The following is a 17497-nucleotide window of genomic DNA, read 5'->3' as shown; positions in this document are numbered from 1 at the left end:
GTTTTTGGTCCATGATGTGCATGGGGGACTGTGCTGTGTGCTACAAAGGTGATGAGGGTGGAGGAGATGCAGTTCCCGCTATTCATGTGGTTGGAGATGCACCAGCTAATTTGGAGGTTTTCTTGATTCCATACAAGTACGACATTGAAATTAGAGTTAAGCTTACTCAGGAGAGAGCAGATTGCCACTGTTTCTAGGACTTTAAAGTTGCTGATTCAACAGCTTCAGGTTTAAATTTTTAGAATATATCAGTTACTATCAAACTAGTTTTTGTGATATTCCAGTATGTTCTTACCTATGTTAATACTTCAGAATCCTAAAAAACAATTAAGTAGATTTAAAACTATGTCAGTCTCAGAATTAGCATAAAATGTATTGTGTGTTTGCATATTTATATATGTATATACACTTACATATAGAATACTTTTAAAATAATAGCTTTACTGAGATGTAATTACGTACCATAAAATTCAACCTTTTAAAAAGTATACAGTGCAGTGGTTTTTAGTATATTTACAGAGGTTTGCACCTATCACCACTATCTAACTTTAGAACATTTTAATCACCCCAAAACAACACCTTGTACCCATTAGCAGTCACTCCTCATGCCCTTGTCCCCCCAGGCGCTGGCAACCGTCATTTACTTTGTCTCTATGAATTTGCCCATTCTGTACATTTTGCATAAATGGAATCATATGATCTGCGGGCTGCCTATGTGGCTTCTTTGACCTAGCATGGTTGGAGCCTTCATCCTTGTAGCACGTATCACTGTGTGCGTCGTTCCTTTTTATGACTCAATTGTATAGCTAGTCTGCATTTTGTTTGCCCATTGATCAGTGATGGATATTTGGGTTTTTTCCACCTTTTGACTGTTACTAATACCACTGTAAACATTGTGTGAGAGTTTTTGAGTGGCTCTGTGACTTCTGGTCTCCAGGGTGTATACTCAGGAGTGGGATTGCAGGGTGCTGTGATGGGTAGGATGCTTTTAAAGAAGATAGAGTCTTTGCCAACTGAGAGGCTATTATGCCACCCAGCAGCGTTCTGGCTTGCTAGGCATGGCATTTTCTTAATTCTTGTAAGAAAGCTGAAGGGTGGGGGTTCCACCGGTGAGGCAAGACACGAGTGGGATTTCTGATGTACAGAAAGCAGGAGAGCACTGCTCCAGAGCCCAAGGAGGTGTCACTGCTGATCTGTCTCTGGAGAATGTATTTTTAAAATCCACCTTATTGAGATATAATTAATATGCCTTATAAGTCATGCCTTTTTTTTTTTTTTTTTTTTGAGGCAGAGTCTTGCTCTGTCACCCAGACTAAGTGCAGTGACACGATCTCAGCTCACTGCACCCTCTGCCTCCCAGGCTCAAACGATCCTCCCATCTCAGCCTTCAAGTGTTTGGGGCCACAGGCACACACCACCATGCCCGGCAAATTTTTATTTTATTTTATTTTTTTCCCCTAGAGACTGTCTCACCAAGTTACCCAGGCTGGTCTCAAACTTCTGGGCTCAAGCATTCCGCCTGCCTTGGCCTCCAGAGTGCTGGGATTACCGGCATGAGCCACCACGCCCAGCCTTGGGAATTTCTTAATGTGTTCTTTCTTACTAAATCAGGTTGGTCCTTTTTCTGATGGGTTATTTTTGCTCATAAGACAGTGAGACTTTGTATGCTAGCAGAAGTTACCGAATTCTTGTATTCTACAAATAATTAAATTTGTATAATTTATAGTTGTTCTGGTACCTGCAACTTTAATTTTTTTCAGGACTGCCACTCAAATTGGGTAGTTTTTTTTCCAGTTTTGTCTGAGAAAGTAATAGCTCCATATATTTACAAAAAATTGGAGAATCTAAACCAAATCTAAAATATCTTTCTTTAATTCTTTGGACATTTTTATGAAATAATGGCTACAGTTTGAGTCCTGTGTGTCAGGCTTTGTGCTTCGAACCGTCCACACCTCATTAAGCCTTATCTCACCGCGGGCTGGTGGCAGTCACCTTCCTCTGTGGATAAGCTTCAGGAACCTAGTTGTATAGCAGCTAGTAGTGGTGGTGAGGCGAGTCTTAAGATTCTCAGCAGTCTGAATCTAGAATCGCCTTTAGACCCTCTATGTAGCCTTCAGCTACTATATTTGAATGGATCCCATTTCTCAGAGTATTACATTTCTATACTTTCTTTGAGAAGTTGTGAAGTATTTTGATTAACTCTTCAATATATTAGGATAGAAGTGAAACAATAGAGTGTATACTTACATTTATTAATTATGAAAATCGTAAAATGTGATTTTATCCCCTAACTCTTCACATATCTTTTCAGCATCACTGTGAGAACTGAAAGAATTTTGAGTTGTCGGTCATGTTTTTGTAGAGCCATCTTCACTTTAAGCCATTTACACATAGTACTTTTTGGAATTGTGTATATGTTGCCATTATTGCTGTTTTATTCCAGCCCCAGGTTGCATAACAGAGCAGTTTTTCAGAAGTTTTCTCTTACTGGTATATATTTGGTCATTTTAAAATAATCTCCTAAAGGCTTGTTCACTGTGACATCTAACACATACAGTTGTGAAAGGTTGCATTTCAGGGCAGGAGGTGCTTTGGAGTGGGGAAGAAGAAGCTGGCAGTGCCCCTCATCTGTTCTAGTATCACTCTGCAAAATTAGACATGCCTCATCAGCAGTTGGCAAAGGAAGTGGGTTAGAAAGGAAAACTGGTTGAGAGAAAAAGGAGGGATTCTTTTCCTTCCCCTAACTCTGGTTGGTAGTTAACAGCTAGATTTTTACCTATTGTGTATCCTGGAGGAGAAAATTGAGTGTTTTTTTAGAAAAAGCAACTACTCCTTGCTGTAAAACAAATATTCTTGGAGCCTTTAGGAACCTGTGACATTTGTGGTTGCTGTAGCAGGGAGGTGGGTTATTCTACAGCATAAATATTTATCTTGACTTTTCAACTCAAAATGGTGAAAGAAGGGAATTTTGGAAAAGCCAAAAATAAAAAATAAAAAAATCAGAAAAGACAGAAAAGAAAATGACCAGAGCATCTACAGACAGAAAGATCCACTTTGGTTAACTTGGTTTTTAGCCGTTTCTCAAAGACTTGGTTTTTCTCCTAAAGTTTTAGCCTTGAGCCATTACTCTCCACTGTGAGTCTATCTGTTAAGCGCTTCCAACTATTCACTTCTAGTTTTCTATGATGTCTTACATGTGTATAGTTACCATGCAGCAACTGTGTGTGTGTGTGTGTGTGTGTGTGTGTGTCAGAGACAGAGTCTCACTCTGTCAACCCAGGCTGGAGTGCAGTCATGGGTTCATGGCTCATTACAGCCACAAGCTGGGGTCAGGTGATCACCCCGCCTCAGCCTCCAAGTAACTGGGACCACAGGTGCACACCACTACATCTGTCTAATTTTTGTATTTTTTGTAGAGACAGGGTTTCCTGTCTCTACAAATTTTTTTGTCTCACCATGTTGCCCAGGCTGGTCTCGAACTCCTGGACTCAAGCTATCCGCCCACCTGGGCCTCCCAAAATGCTGGGATTACAGGTATGAGCCACCGCACCCGGCCTGTTTTTCTTTTACAATAAAATACACAGAATAAAATTCTATGCAGGTGGGTAAATACCAGGTTTCCTTCCTTTCAAATTTGAAATAGGTATTGGCATTTCTTATTCAATTTATTGACTCCACTATATTTCAGGTGTTGTGCTGAGGTTGGAAGACAAACATGGGTCCCAGCTAGAGAGGCATTTAAGGGGATGCAGTGAAGTATGAGGGTCCAGCCTAGCTTGTGCAGGTGTCAAGTCACGTGTTGGAGGTTTCTGTTCATTGTTCTGGGCCCCAGACCTACCTGTGTCTTGTTTCCAGGTCACGTACCTCAGATTCATAATTTTACCTTCTCTTGGCATCAGTTTAAACTTTCATGCTGATGTCTTTCTTTTTTTCTCTCTCTACCTGAATAAATTCTCATAAACTTGGAAGTTTCTATTTGTCTTCCTGTACAGTGCTGTGGCCTGAATCAGTTTGTTCTATTCCTTAGCCTGCTTTTTCCAGTCGTCTTTTCCCCCACTGGCACCATAAGAATCTCTTTCATATTTGAGAATGAAATTGGTTGATTTGAGAATCATTCATTCATATTTGAGAATGAGAATGAGATTGATCTTGGTTGCTCTCAGTAAGTCATAACATAAGCACATTCAGAATTCACATTTAATCGTCGGTTTTGATGTTTTGTGATAAGATTCGTGATTGCTGGGGGTCGGGGCACTTTTTCACCCGAGTCAGTCTCCTGAGCCCTTGGAGCCTATGGCTGTGCTTTGCAGGGACACTGTGCCAGGACACACTGGTCCCTGCTGCAACTCTGCACCTGCCAGTTGAGCAGTCCCGTCTTGGCTGCTGCCACCACTCTTTTCAGGTCCACACTCTGACCATCGCCTTCCCTTCCATAGGAGCTGCAGCTGCAGAGGAGTGCTCAGGTGGCAGCCGTCCTACTTCACCTGCTCACTGCAAAATTCTCTCCTTTATAGAAAACCAAAATTTCAAAGAACAGCAGATCAAACAGAAGGAATAACAAATTGTCTTCAAAGTAGATTAATGATGATCCATGTCTGTTTTAGAATAACCATCCAGCCCAACAAATGTGTTTAGACACTTTTCATCTTGCACTCTTCATTTAGGAGTCTTACATTAATCTGATTCTGCTCACCTAATGAACATGGCTTACATCAAAGGAACCTAAACAGAGAAAGTTTTCATATTTTTCAGATGTAATCTTTCCTTCTCTTGTGTGTGTATAGATATATGTTTATCCATAGTTTTAGCATAAGTCTGTAAAAGGACATACTGGTTCACAGAAAGAAAAAATGCAGATAGTAAGCATATGGAAAAATGTTCAACCTTATAACTGTTAAAGAAATGAAGAATTAGGCCAGCCATGCTCACGCCTTTAATTCCCAGAATTTGGGAGGCCAATGCAGGTGGATCACTTGAGCTCAGGAGTTTGACACCAGTCTGGGCAACATAGCAAAACCTTGTCTCTAAAAAAAAAAAAAAAAGGAAATAGCCAGGTGTGGTGGTGCACACCTGTAGTCCCAACTACTCAGGAGGCTGAGGCAGGAGAACCACTTGCTCCTGGGAGGTCGAGGCTGCAGTGAGTCATGATCACACCACTGCACTCCAGCCTGAGCAACAGAGTGAGACCCTATTTTTACCTATCATGTTGAAAAACATTGTTAAGAAATGACTATTACAGCCAGTGTTGGCGAGGAGACCAAGCGGTACAGTGCAGGCAGAAATGTTAGTTTGCTCTGATCTTTCTGGAGGGAAATTTAGAAATGCATTTTTTTGTTTTGAGATAGCATCTTGCCCTTTCACCTAGGCTCGAGTGCAATGGCACGATCATAGCTCAGTGCAGCCTGCAACTCCTGGACTCAAGTGATTCCACCACCCACCCCACCTCAACCTCCTGAATAGCTGGGACTGCAGGGGCACACCACCACACCTAATTTTTTATTTTTTGCAGACATGGAGTCTTGCTATATTGCCCAGGCTGGTCTTGAACTCCTGGCTTCAAGCAATCCTCCCACGTTGGCCTCCCAAAGTTGAGGGGTTACAAGCATGAACCACACAAGCCTGGCCTGGAAATATATTTCTAGAGACATAAAAATATACTGTGGCCCAGCAATTTGTTTATTTTTTAAACTTGATCCTAAGGAAATAGTTATATTCAAAATCGCATGTGCGAGGCTCTTCGGCATATTTTAATAATAGGAAACAATGGGAAACAACCTCAATCTTCAGTATTAAGGATTTGATGTAACTATAAACTGCATTTAAAAATGCAATGAAGACTATTGACATGGAATAATGTTCGTAATATATTGCTGTGGGAAAGCAGGATGTGAAATGGTATGTGAGTTGTGAACCATCAGCACACACTCCTGCTTTTGAAAACCTTTTTGTATACCATATGGAAAGGAACTGTCCCTTATAAGATGGTGGGCTTATAGATGAGTTTTTAAAAGTTGCTCTTCTTTGCCTTCTAGATTTTCAGTGTAGAGCATGCATTTTAAAGTACAGTTTATTAGTTTGCCTTTTGCAAATGTTAAGTCCTAGCTTGCAAAATTCTCGCTACCTTTTACTACTGACCTAGTACTATTAAAATTACTCTTAGAATTGAGAAATTATATATCTGTCTTAAAGTAAGACCCTGTAGAAATTATGAGATTGCATACTTGTCACAAGTGATTTTTTTTTTTTTTGGTTGGGGGCGGGGTTAGTATAAATATGGCATGTTCTTCAGCTATTTTTCAAAGTTTGATTCATGGGATATATACTCAGAGTACTTTGAACATTATGTAACACAGTTTTTAGCTCATTATAATCAATTGCAATTAGTTTTTGCTTTTGAAGTATGCTATTAGATGTGAATTTATTTGCCTCGTATAGGATATTTCTTTTCAGAAATGCACCTACCCACAGACTGGACAGGACTTTATTCTTTTATGACTACAGACGGATTATACAGAATAGTATGTGAGCCTGCTGGTTTGCCATTTGGTACAGGTTAACTTGTTAATGTGTGAAGATAGGAAGTACTGTGTGTGTGTGTGTGTGTGTGTGTGTGTGTGTATTTATTTATTTATTTTTCAGAGGGTGTCTCGCTCTGTTGCCCAGGCTGGAGTGCAGTGGTGTGATTTTGGCTCACTGCAACCTCCGCGTCCTGGGTTCAAGCTGTTCTCGTACCTCAACCTCCCGAGTGGCTGGAATTTCAGGTGCGCACCACCTTGCCTGGCTAATTTTTGTATTTTTAGTAGAGACTGGGTTTCATGTTAGCCAGGCTGGTCTCGAGCTCCTGACCTCAAGCGATCTGTCTGCCTCGACCTCCCAAAGTGCTGGGATTACAGAGGTGAGCCACCGCACCCGGCCTAGGAAGTACTGTATTTTTAATAAAACTTTTAGTGCAGAGTCTTTCCATGTGATTTTAATACAAATTACTTGTTTAAATTTCCACTTCTTAAGTCGCATTTGGGAAACAAGTGGTAGTAGGAAATGGTTCTGTTCTGTTTAGTTTTGCTTCTTTGATTGAATTCGCTTTTCTTTTAGCTAAGGGAATGGTTGGAGTTTGGCAATAACTAAAAGTCAAGAATTGATTCCCCAGATGTGTTGACTTCAGAAATAAGGCACGGTGCTGTGGGTAACAGAGACATTTGAGAACACTGGCTCCGTCACCTTGCGGCTCACTTTATATTACATTAGTAGTAAATGCTGAACTCCGGGAAGGCAGTCTATTGGTGAGGCCTAAGTCACCCACATGGTGCCTGGCACTGGGCAGGTGCCCAGAGGGTGTCTGCTTGCTGAAAGGTGAGATGTGAAGCTTTGCATCTAATAGGACCCTTTCACAACGACTTGCCCCTGCCCATCAGTACAGAAGCATACCTCGGCGGACAACGTTTCACGGACGACAGAAGAGTTGTAGGACCTGTGTGGAGGCTGAACCAGGCTTGGCTCTTGGACATAAACCCCTGTACCATGTTACACCATTTCCCCACCCGCCTGCGGAGGAGGCCCCAGATACCTGCTTATGTTCTCACCTGCTTTCTGGCCAAAGAAGTTCTCGGAGGACCTTCAGCAAAGAACCTCAGAGTTTTAAAAGTCAAACGTATGGGTTTGTTAGAGTCGATGGCTGCCTTAGTATAAAATACCTAATCTATTGTTTGCTGAATGAAACTTTTATTGCCTTGTAGACTTTTAATTTTTTATCTCTGATGTTTTTGCATTTTCTTATTTCATCTTAATTCCTATATTTAACTTTTCCTCATACTCTGTTTTAATTTTTTTCCTTTAAGAATAACTTTAGATGTGACCATTTTTCTCCTAAAGATTAGTCATAGTTCATTTTTCTACTCTTCTAAAGTAAATGACTTATGAACACTTAATTTGTGTGCATGTTGGGGCAACAGGTGGTGAGTGTGGCGTCGTTGGGGCGGCGGGTTGGAGCCCACACCATAGAGAGCAGCCGGGAGGCGCCGGCCCTGTCCCTTCACACAGGCGCCCTTCAGGGCTCATTCTTCAGGAAAATGGCACACCTGATAATTCAGGAATACATCCGTTTTACAGTCCTTCCTTGAACATGGGGAATTCTCCCCTTCCAGATAATATACTTGAATTATCCCAAGAGCTCTTTTTCCTCAGGTCTCATACCAGTGGGGTCTGAGGAGGGGCTGGTGCCCTGGACACATCTCCCTCAGGCAGCTTCTGATCACATGAAGAGCCTGCTCGTTCCATTTCTGATAACATTTCTCCATATAGTTCAGTTGATTTAAAGCTGAGATAAAAATACGATGAAGCTAAGACTGTGTGTCATCAGAGCTATATAAGATCTGCTTTCACTCCTGCCTCCGCTGACTCAGCCTGGATTCAAAGCACAGTTGATCCTGTTCTTTAGGCAAAGGTGCCCTAGACTGGGGGCACCTCTTGGGCTGCCATGTAAACTTCATGTACATTGAGCACCTTTTTATATGCTCATTGACCATTCGTGTGTCATCTTTTGTAAAGTGTCCAAGTCTTTTGCCTCCGGTTTTTTCCATTTTTGGGATATTTTGCTTTTTGTTAGTTTTAGTTATTTATATGTCAAGGGTACCAGTGTTTTGTCAGATATATTTTGCTAATATTTTCTTCAAGTCTGAGGCTTGCTAATCATTTTCTTAATGGTGTCTTTGGGTAAGCAAATGTGTATTTTGGGGAAACGTAATTTATTGGTTTTATTTTTTTTGCAGTTATTGCCTCTGTGACATAAGAAACCTTTGCCTCAATCTCAAAGATATTTTGTGTTTTCCTCATAAGATTTTATGGTTTGGGCATTTACTGTTAGACCTGTGATCCACCTGGAGTTAACTTTTGTATATGGTGTGCAGTAAGTCTTGAGGTTAAATTTTCCCTGTGTGGATATCCAATTATTCCAGTGCCATTTGTTGAAAAAGACTTTTCCTCAATGGGCTGGCAACTTCTTGTCCATTTCTACCCCAAAAGTTGATTGATTGGAATGGTATTGAATGTTTTTAATGGCTTTTTTTTTTTTTTTTTTGAGACAGAGTTTTGCTGTTTGCCCAGGCTGGAGTGCAATGGCGTGATCCTGGCTCACTGCAACCTCCACCTCACGGGTTCAAGCGATTCTCCTGCCTCAGCCTCCTGAGTAGCTGGGATTACAGGTGCATGCCACCACACCCAGCTAATTTTTTTGTATTTTTAGTAGAGATGGGGTTTCACCATGTTGGCCAGGCTGGTCTTGAACTCCTGACCTCCAGTAATCCACCTACCTCGGCCTCCCAAAGGGCTGGAATTACAGGTCTGAGCCACTGTGCCTGGCCTTAATGGCTTTGTTGAGATATAATTCACATAGCATACAATGCACTCATTTAAAGTGTACATTTCATTAGTTTCTGGTATATTCACAGATAATGTTCATCTGTCACATTCAATTTTAGAAGATTTTCATCATCTCAAAAAGAAACCCTGTGCCCTTTAGTTATTGCTTCCTTCTTACCCCATCCTTCTGCTAATGTACTTTCTGTCTCTATAAATTCGCCTATTCTGAATATTTTGTGTAAATATAACTATATGATATGTGGTGTTATGGACTTAATTGTTGTGCCCTTCCTCCATTCATATCTTAAAACTCTAACCCCCAGTGTATTTGGATGGTATTTGGAGGTAAGGTTCTTTGGGGGAATAATTAAGGTTAAATAAGATCGTGAGGGTGGGGCCTTACCCTGATAGGATTAGTGTCCTTACGAGAAGAGGAAGAGACACCAGAGAGCTCTCTCTCCACATACACAGAGGAAAGGCCATGTGAGGACACAGCGAGAAGGCGACCGTCTGCAACCCTGGAAGAGAGCCCTCACCAGAAACCAACCCTGACAGTACCTTGAGCTCGGACCTCTAGTCTCCAGAACTGTGAGAAAATAAATTCCTGTTGTTTAAGCCATCTAGTCTGTGGTATTTTGTTATGGCAGCCTAAGCAGACTAATACATGTGGTCTTTTGTGACTGGCTTTCTTCCACTTAGTATAATGTTTTCAAATTCATCCATGTTGTAGCAGATGTCAGTACTTCATTTTTATGATAAAAGAAGATTCCATTCTGTGGATATGCCACATTTTGTTTATTCATTCATCAGGTGATGGACAGTTGGGTTATTTCCACCTTTTACTATTACGAATAGTGCTGCTGTAAATATTTGTGTACAGGTTTCTATGTAGACATATATTTTCATTTTTCTTAGATGCCTACAAGTGTAATTTCTGGGTCAGATGGTAACTCTGTGTTTAACCATTTGCAGAACTGCCAAATTATTTTCCAAAGTGGCTGCATTATTTTACTTTCCCACCAGCAGTGTATGAGGGTTCCAGTTTCTCCATAGTCTGGCCAACACTTGTTGTGTTGTGTTGTACTTATTTGTTTATTTATTTTGAGACAGAATCTTGCTGTCATTCAGGCTGGAGTGCATGGCGAGATCTCAGCTGACTGCAACCTCTGCCTCTTAGGTTCAAGCGATTCTCCCGCCTCAGCCTCCCGAGTAGCTGGAACCACAGGTGAGCACCACCATGCCCAGCAATTTTGGTGTTTGTAGTTGAGACAGGGTTTCATCATTGTTGGCCAGGCTGGTCTCGAACTCCTGGCCTCAAGTGATTCTCCTACCTTGGCTTCCCAAAGTTCTGGGATCGCAGGCATGAGCCACCACATCCAGCTCAACACTTATTATTTTCTGACTTTTTGATTCTAGCCATCCTAGAGAGAATGAAGTAGTATCTCATTGTGGTTTCAATGTGCACCCTTATTGAAAATCAGGTGTCCACAGACTCATGGGTTTATTACTGTCATTTTGTAGTAAGTTTTGAAATTGTGATGTTTGAGTCCTCTAATATTGTTCTTTTTGAAGATTATTTTGGCTCTTTTGAGTCTCTTGTAGTTCCATATGAATTTTGGAATCAGCTTATTACTTCCCACAATGAAACCAACTGGGATTCTGATAGAGATTACATTGAATCTGTGGATCAATTTGGGCAGTGTATTTGTCTGTTCTCATGCTGCTAATAAAGACATACCCGAGACTGGGTAATTTGTAAAGGAAAGAGGTTTAATGGACTCACAGTTCCACATGACTGGGGAGGCCTCACAATCATGGCAGAAGGCAAAGGAGAAGCAAAGGCACGTCTTAGATGGCGATAGGCAAGAGATCTTACGCTGGGAAACTCCCATTTATAAAAACTGTCAGATTCTGTGAGACTTATTCACTACCACAAGAACACTATCAGGGAAACTGCTTTCATGATTCAGTTATCTCCACCTTGCCCTTGACATGTGGGGATTATTACAGTTCAAGGTGCTATTTGGGTGGGGACACAGCCAAACCATGTCAGGGAGTATTGCCATTGTAATAATTCTTAAATCTTTCTACCTTTTCTGTTTTTTGTGTGTTTGTTTGTTTTTTGAGATGGAATCTGTCACCCAGACTGGAGTGCAGTGGCATGTTCTTGGCTCACTGCAGTCTCTGCCTCCTGGGTTCAAGTGATTCTCCTGCCTCAGCCTCCTGAGTAGCTGGGATTACAGACATGCACCACCACGCCCAGCTAATTTTTGTGTTTTTAGTAGAGACTGGGTGTTTGACCATGTTGGCCAGGCTAGTCTCAAATTCTTGACCTCAAATGATCCACCTGCCTTGGCCTCCCAAAGTTCTGGGATTACAGGCATCAGCCATCATGCCCAACCCTTTCTACCTTTTTTGATATAAGTGTTTGAAAGTATAAATTTCCTTGTAAGGATTTTTAGCCTCATTCCACAAATTTTGATGTATCTTCATTATCATTTAGTTCAAAACTCTTTGACCTTTGAATTATATAGAAAGATATTGTTTAGAAATACTGGATTTTCCCGGGTAGCTTATTGTTACTACTTCCTAATTATAATTCCATTTTGATCAGAGAACACACTGTATAATTTTAGTCCTTTTAAATGTATTGCAACGTGTTTAATGGCCCAGATAAAGCCTATCTTGGTGAACATACCATGCGCTCTTAAAAAATGTGGGTTCTGCAGCTGTTGGCTGTAGACAGTGGTGTGCTGGAGCTGGATCAGATCAGCTTGCAGGAGATGATTGTGCCCATCTCTCCCCAGCTCCCTGTGTGTGATATTGTCCTGTTGGTAGTTTGCATCTGCCATGGTGGGAACCTTACACAATAGACATCTACAAAGGCTATGAATCAGGGCTTTTTGTTTTTTCTTTTCTCTTTTTCTCCCCACTCAGAGAGCCAATTTACCAGTGTACCACTGGGTGTAGAATGTTATACCTGCCTGTTAAGTTATGACTTAAGGTGATTGATAGTCTTAACAGATCATCCAAGTCGTGATTGATATTTTTCCTGTGGTCTGGTTGCTGACAGGAATGTTGAATCTTATCCTGTGATTGTGAAATTGTCTCCTTTACCCTTTAATTCTGTCAAATTTTCATATATTTCAGGCTGGGTGTGGTGGCTCACACCTGTAATCCCAGCACTTTGGGAGGCCAAGTCAGGCAGATCACCTGAGGCCAGGAGTTCAAGACCAGCCTGGCCAGCATGATGAAACTCTGTCTCTACTAAAAATACAAAAATTAGCTGGTCATGGTGGCGGGTGCCTGTAGTTATTCTGGAGGCTGAGGCAGGAGAATCACTTGAACCCAGGAGGTGGAGGTTGCAGTGAGCCGAGATGGCACCACTGCACTCCAGCCTAGGTGACAGAATAAAAACTCCATCTCAAAAAACAAATTTTTTTTCACATATTTTGAAACTCTGTTGTTAGATAAAAATACATTTGCCAATATGTCTTTTAAGTACATTTATTATGAAATGTGTCCCTTTTTATCCCTGGTAGTAATTTGTTGTCTTGATAGTTACAGCTTCTTTAGCCTCTTCCTATGCTTAATGTTTGCATGATAATCTTTTTCCATCCATTTGCTTTCAACCTATATGTATTTTTATATTTAAATTGTGTCCCTCATGTCAACGCATAGCACGGTCTTGCTGCTTTGCCCCTTCTGACCATCTCTGTCTTTTAATTGTAGTTTTAGCCCTTTAACATTTGTTGTAATTATTAATAGATTAATTTTAGGCCTACCATTTTGTTAGTTTTTTTCTCCCCTTAAAAATTTTCTTTGTTCTTGCTTTCACCCTTCTTTAGGATTATTTGAAATTTTTTTATAGTTCCCTTTTAATGTATTTGTTGGTTGTTTAGCTATACCACTGCAGAGCGTGTGTGTGTATAAGAGAGAAGAAGGAATAAAGAGATTGCTCTAGGGATATAGTACACATTTTTCTTTCTTAACATTCTACTTAGAGTTAAGATTGTATTACATCATACAAAATGTAGAGGAATCGTAGTTATATAGTTTCATTTACTACCCCATCTCTCTCCTTTATATTACTTGTACATATGTTTTTAAAGCCACAAGACGATATTATACATTTTTGTTTTAAACCATCCTTTGTGTTTTAAAGAATTAAGAAAAGTATATTTACCCAGATATTTACTGTTTCTACTGCTCTTCATTCCTTCCCAAAGATGCAGCATTCTATTGGAGTGTCAATTTGCTTCCACCCAAAATGCAGGTCTGTACTATGAGTTCCCTTCGTTTTATTTTACCTGAAAATAGCATTATTTTGCCTTCATCTTTGAAGGATATTTTCACTGGCTATAGAATTACATTGATTTCTTTTTTCTTTCAGCATTTTTTTTTCTTTCACCACTTAAACATATTATTGCCCTGTCTCCTGACCTTTGTAGTTTTTGATGAGAAGTTACTGGTCATTTGAATTCTTTTTCTACATTACATTATTTTTCGCTGTCTGCTTTCAAGATTTTTCCCCCTTTGGTTTTCTAGCAGTTTTAATCTTTTTTTTTTTCCTCTCAAGAGTTGATCATTTTTGTTGGTCTGTCTTCAAACCCATGACTCTTGTCTTTATTTTGCTGTCAAGACCATCCAATGAGTAATTTATTCTAGATTTCCTGGTACTGCAGTTCTAGAATTTTTATTTTGTTCTTTTTCATGGTTTCTATTTTTGTGCTGCAATTTTCATTGATTATGAACATATTTTTCTGTATCTTTGACTATAACTATGATAGTTGCTTTAGAGTCTTTGTCTCCTCATTCCAACATTTGGGTCAACTCCAGCTGGTGTCTGTTGATTGTCTTTTGTCTTGAGAGTGGATCTCATTTTCCTGTTTCTTTTACATCAACAATGTTGGACTATGCCGTTCCCTTCTTCCCACACTAGGCCACCTTTCAGTATAACACCTCCTTTTGGTGGTTCTCCGGTGCCTTCAAGACCATTGTTTTAATATATTTTCCAGAGTTTATCGTTATTTGCCTGAAATGTGGTTAGGTACTTTGGTACTAAAATTGGAATCATGGTTTAAGTAATTGAAAGTTTTAAAGGCTCTACAGTGGCTATTAGGATGAAGATGGAGTGGAGGTAGGGGTAGAAAGGAGATGTGTTCTCTATTTGCAGGAAATCCACAAAACAAGCATATGATTTAAAGACATGTACATATCCAGCTAAAAATGAAGAGCTAAGTCTAGAAACAGTAAAAGATGGTTCCCACTATGGGTGGGGAGGGTTGGATCATAACGCTCTGGCTTGTTCTTTAGCTATTTTGCTTGTTTCATCTCTTCAATTTAGACATAAGTTGAACCTAAATTGTCATAAGCAGGAAGTCTCCTAACCACTATCATCTAATGCTTTCCATTCCTGACTAGATAATGGTGAGGAGTGATGCTAATTTGAAAATGAATGTGGTGTTAAACTGAGTAGAAACTTCAAAACAGCTTTTAAGAGGTGTTGGTTTTGTTTAAATTGTGCCTTTCAATCTGTTTTGTGAGGCCCCTTGCCTGTGTGTGTGTGTGAGGTCTCTGAGGGGTGGGCTTGGAGGAGGAAGTGATGGTGTGGAGGGGCAGTGTTCTGGGCACTGAGCTTTCCTCCACAAAGAACACTTGGTGAGAATGAAAGGATTCTGTGGGCACAAGTTTAAAACCCGTAGCTCTCTAGAAGCAACTGCTACATTGATTCACTGATTCCAGTGCATCGCAAAGTCAGTGCACATAATACAGTAGTTGGCCAGGTATCAGTGATGACCTAGTCATCATCACTGCATCAGTGCACACTTGAGTGCAGCCTTGTTGTTTCCGTCAGCAAATCATTTAAGGACCACTGCAAGAATCTGCCCTGAAAGAACAAACCTTTGGATATCAAGAAAGCTCAGGATCAGGCTTAGAAAGTGGATGGGCGCAGATCAAGAGAAAATCTGGAATTAGTCTTGGACTACTACTAAGAAGTGCTAACACACTTAGTGGCTCAGAGGACTATGTTATATGGAAAAACACAGACATCCTTAGTAAGAGTCATAATGATTCAGAATGGACTCTGTGTAAAAACATTTTGGCAATATCCTAGCCGATCTATTTAGCTTTTCTTTATCCACTTGCAAGGATATTAGGATAAATCTGTTTAAGTCTAAAACAGGTGATTCTTTAGTAAGTAAAAGTAAAAATTCCATGTGATGAAAGTGCATTCTAATTGGCAGCATTTTCTTTACTTAGTGATACTTAATGATACATGTTACGATTGATGTCTTAGCTGAAATTTGATAAATATATTGCAGTCTTTTTCACCACCATCTATTCCATGACGTTAAAAAACTGCGTACTCTGTCTGTCTTCAGATGGATCTGACAGTGGGTTTAACTGATTCCCTTTGTTTGACAAATACCTTGTTACAAGTTTTTTGCCATTAGGAGCAATGCTGTGATAGTTTGCTAACTAAGTATTTGTACACTTCCGTGATGATTTCCCTGTGATAAATGCTTATGAATACAATTGCTGTATCAAAAGGAATGCACTTACTGAAGGCTTTTGAATATTTCCAGATTTTACTTCAGAAACAGTGTAATTGTGTACACTCTTATCTCAAGCACATGGAAGCTCCCATTTTCCTGCACTTTAGCTATCGTTGGGTTTGTTCTTTAAAAAACCTTTGTTAATTTAGTAGCTGGGAAGCAATAGATTGCCAAGGAACAGAAGTCACGCTGAACTAAATAACCTAAAACATCCTGGAACCAAGTACCAAAAACTGGGTGCTGTGTGAAATACAGCAAAGTGTAATGCTCTGCACAGAAGTAAGAGGGAATTCCCAGGCATCTGAAGAAGAGAAGAGAGCTAAAAATGAAGGCACTAACCATTGTGAGCCTCTGTGTGGCAGCATAAGGATTTGAGCAAGGTAGGCTGGCACGCAGGGTCACACAGAAAAGGAAACAAAGCCTTTTATGCCTGGCTGGGAGGGGCTGGGAGCGACGTTTCCATGGAAACCTGGAAGACAGAAGCCTAAATACCCTTTAGTGTATAGGTGAACTGAAAAAAATAATAATCGACGTACTCTCCCAGGAAAGCAACTAGTAAAGGATTTAAGCTGAGCTCTGGATGTAAGGAGAGTGGGGGAAAGTCTGTCTTTAGAATAAAGGAACAAAACACGATAGAAAACAAGACAGGTTTTTAAAAGAGAAATTCTATAAATGTAAAATGAAGTCATTAAAATTAAACAGTAAATCTGATACAACTGAAAGAGAATCACTTAACCAGAGACAGATCAGGAAAAATTAGAAAATTTGAACAAAGATAAAGTGATAGAAGATGATTGAAGACTTTCAACCGAGGTATAGAAGGTAACATGAAAATATCTCACATACTCGTAATAGAAGAGCTAGGAGAAAATAGGGGACCAGAAATATTTGAAGAGGTAATAGAATCTTTCAGAATTGTTGTAAGGCAAAGTGGGCATGTCATATTTTAAGGTAATTAACCATTTCGAGAATGTGTAACTCCAAAATAAAACAGGAGCTATAAGGGAACAAGTAAACTACCATTCCAGTAGAAGGGGAAAGGGAGGAAAACCAGAAACGTAGAAAAAGTTAAAATAGATAATACAAAATAGGATGGTAGAAATTAATCCAAATAACAGTATAAAACAGTTTACCTAAAACCAAACTCATCTATCACATTATTAGACTCCGTTTTTTTAAAAAGTCAGTTATGCTGCAGTGGTTTACAGTAGACACACCAAAACACAGAAACAAAGGTTGAAAATAAAGGGCTGGAACAAAGACTTTTTTTTTTTTTTTTTTTTTTTTTTTTTAAGTAGAGACGGGGTTTCACAGTGTTAGCCAGGATGGTCTCGATCTCCTGACCTCGTGATCCGCCCTTCTCGGCCTCCCAAAGTGCTGGGATTACAGGCTTGAGCCACTGCGCCCGGCCTGGAACAAAGACATTTAAGGAAAATTCTAACCGAAAGATAGGTATAATAATATCAGATACCATAAGTTTCTAAGGCAATATTGTTAGGAATAAACATGGTTACTTCCTAATGACAAAAGGTACAGGTTACCAGGAATGTAATTTCAAATATGTATATTAGTTAACACTGCCT

At 40.0% G+C, this 17497-nt stretch overlaps 1 protein-coding gene across 4 annotated transcripts in view; it reads left to right on the top strand.

Moving 5' to 3' along the window:
- Positions 1-17497, top strand: part of CUL1 (cullin 1) — a 103391-nt gene that overhangs the window by 32866 nt on the left and 53028 nt on the right. The gene's annotated exons all lie outside the window — the stretch shown is intronic.

The sequence above is a fragment of the Trachypithecus francoisi genome, unplaced genomic scaffold (genome assembly GCF_009764315.1).
Source record: "Trachypithecus francoisi isolate TF-2019V2 unplaced genomic scaffold, Tfra_2.0 Lachesis_group4, whole genome shotgun sequence".
In the NCBI taxonomy this organism is placed as follows: domain Eukaryota; kingdom Metazoa; phylum Chordata; class Mammalia; order Primates; family Cercopithecidae; genus Trachypithecus; species Trachypithecus francoisi.
Note: the sequence above shows the minus strand (reverse complement) of the source record. Positions and strands in the feature narration are given on the sequence as shown.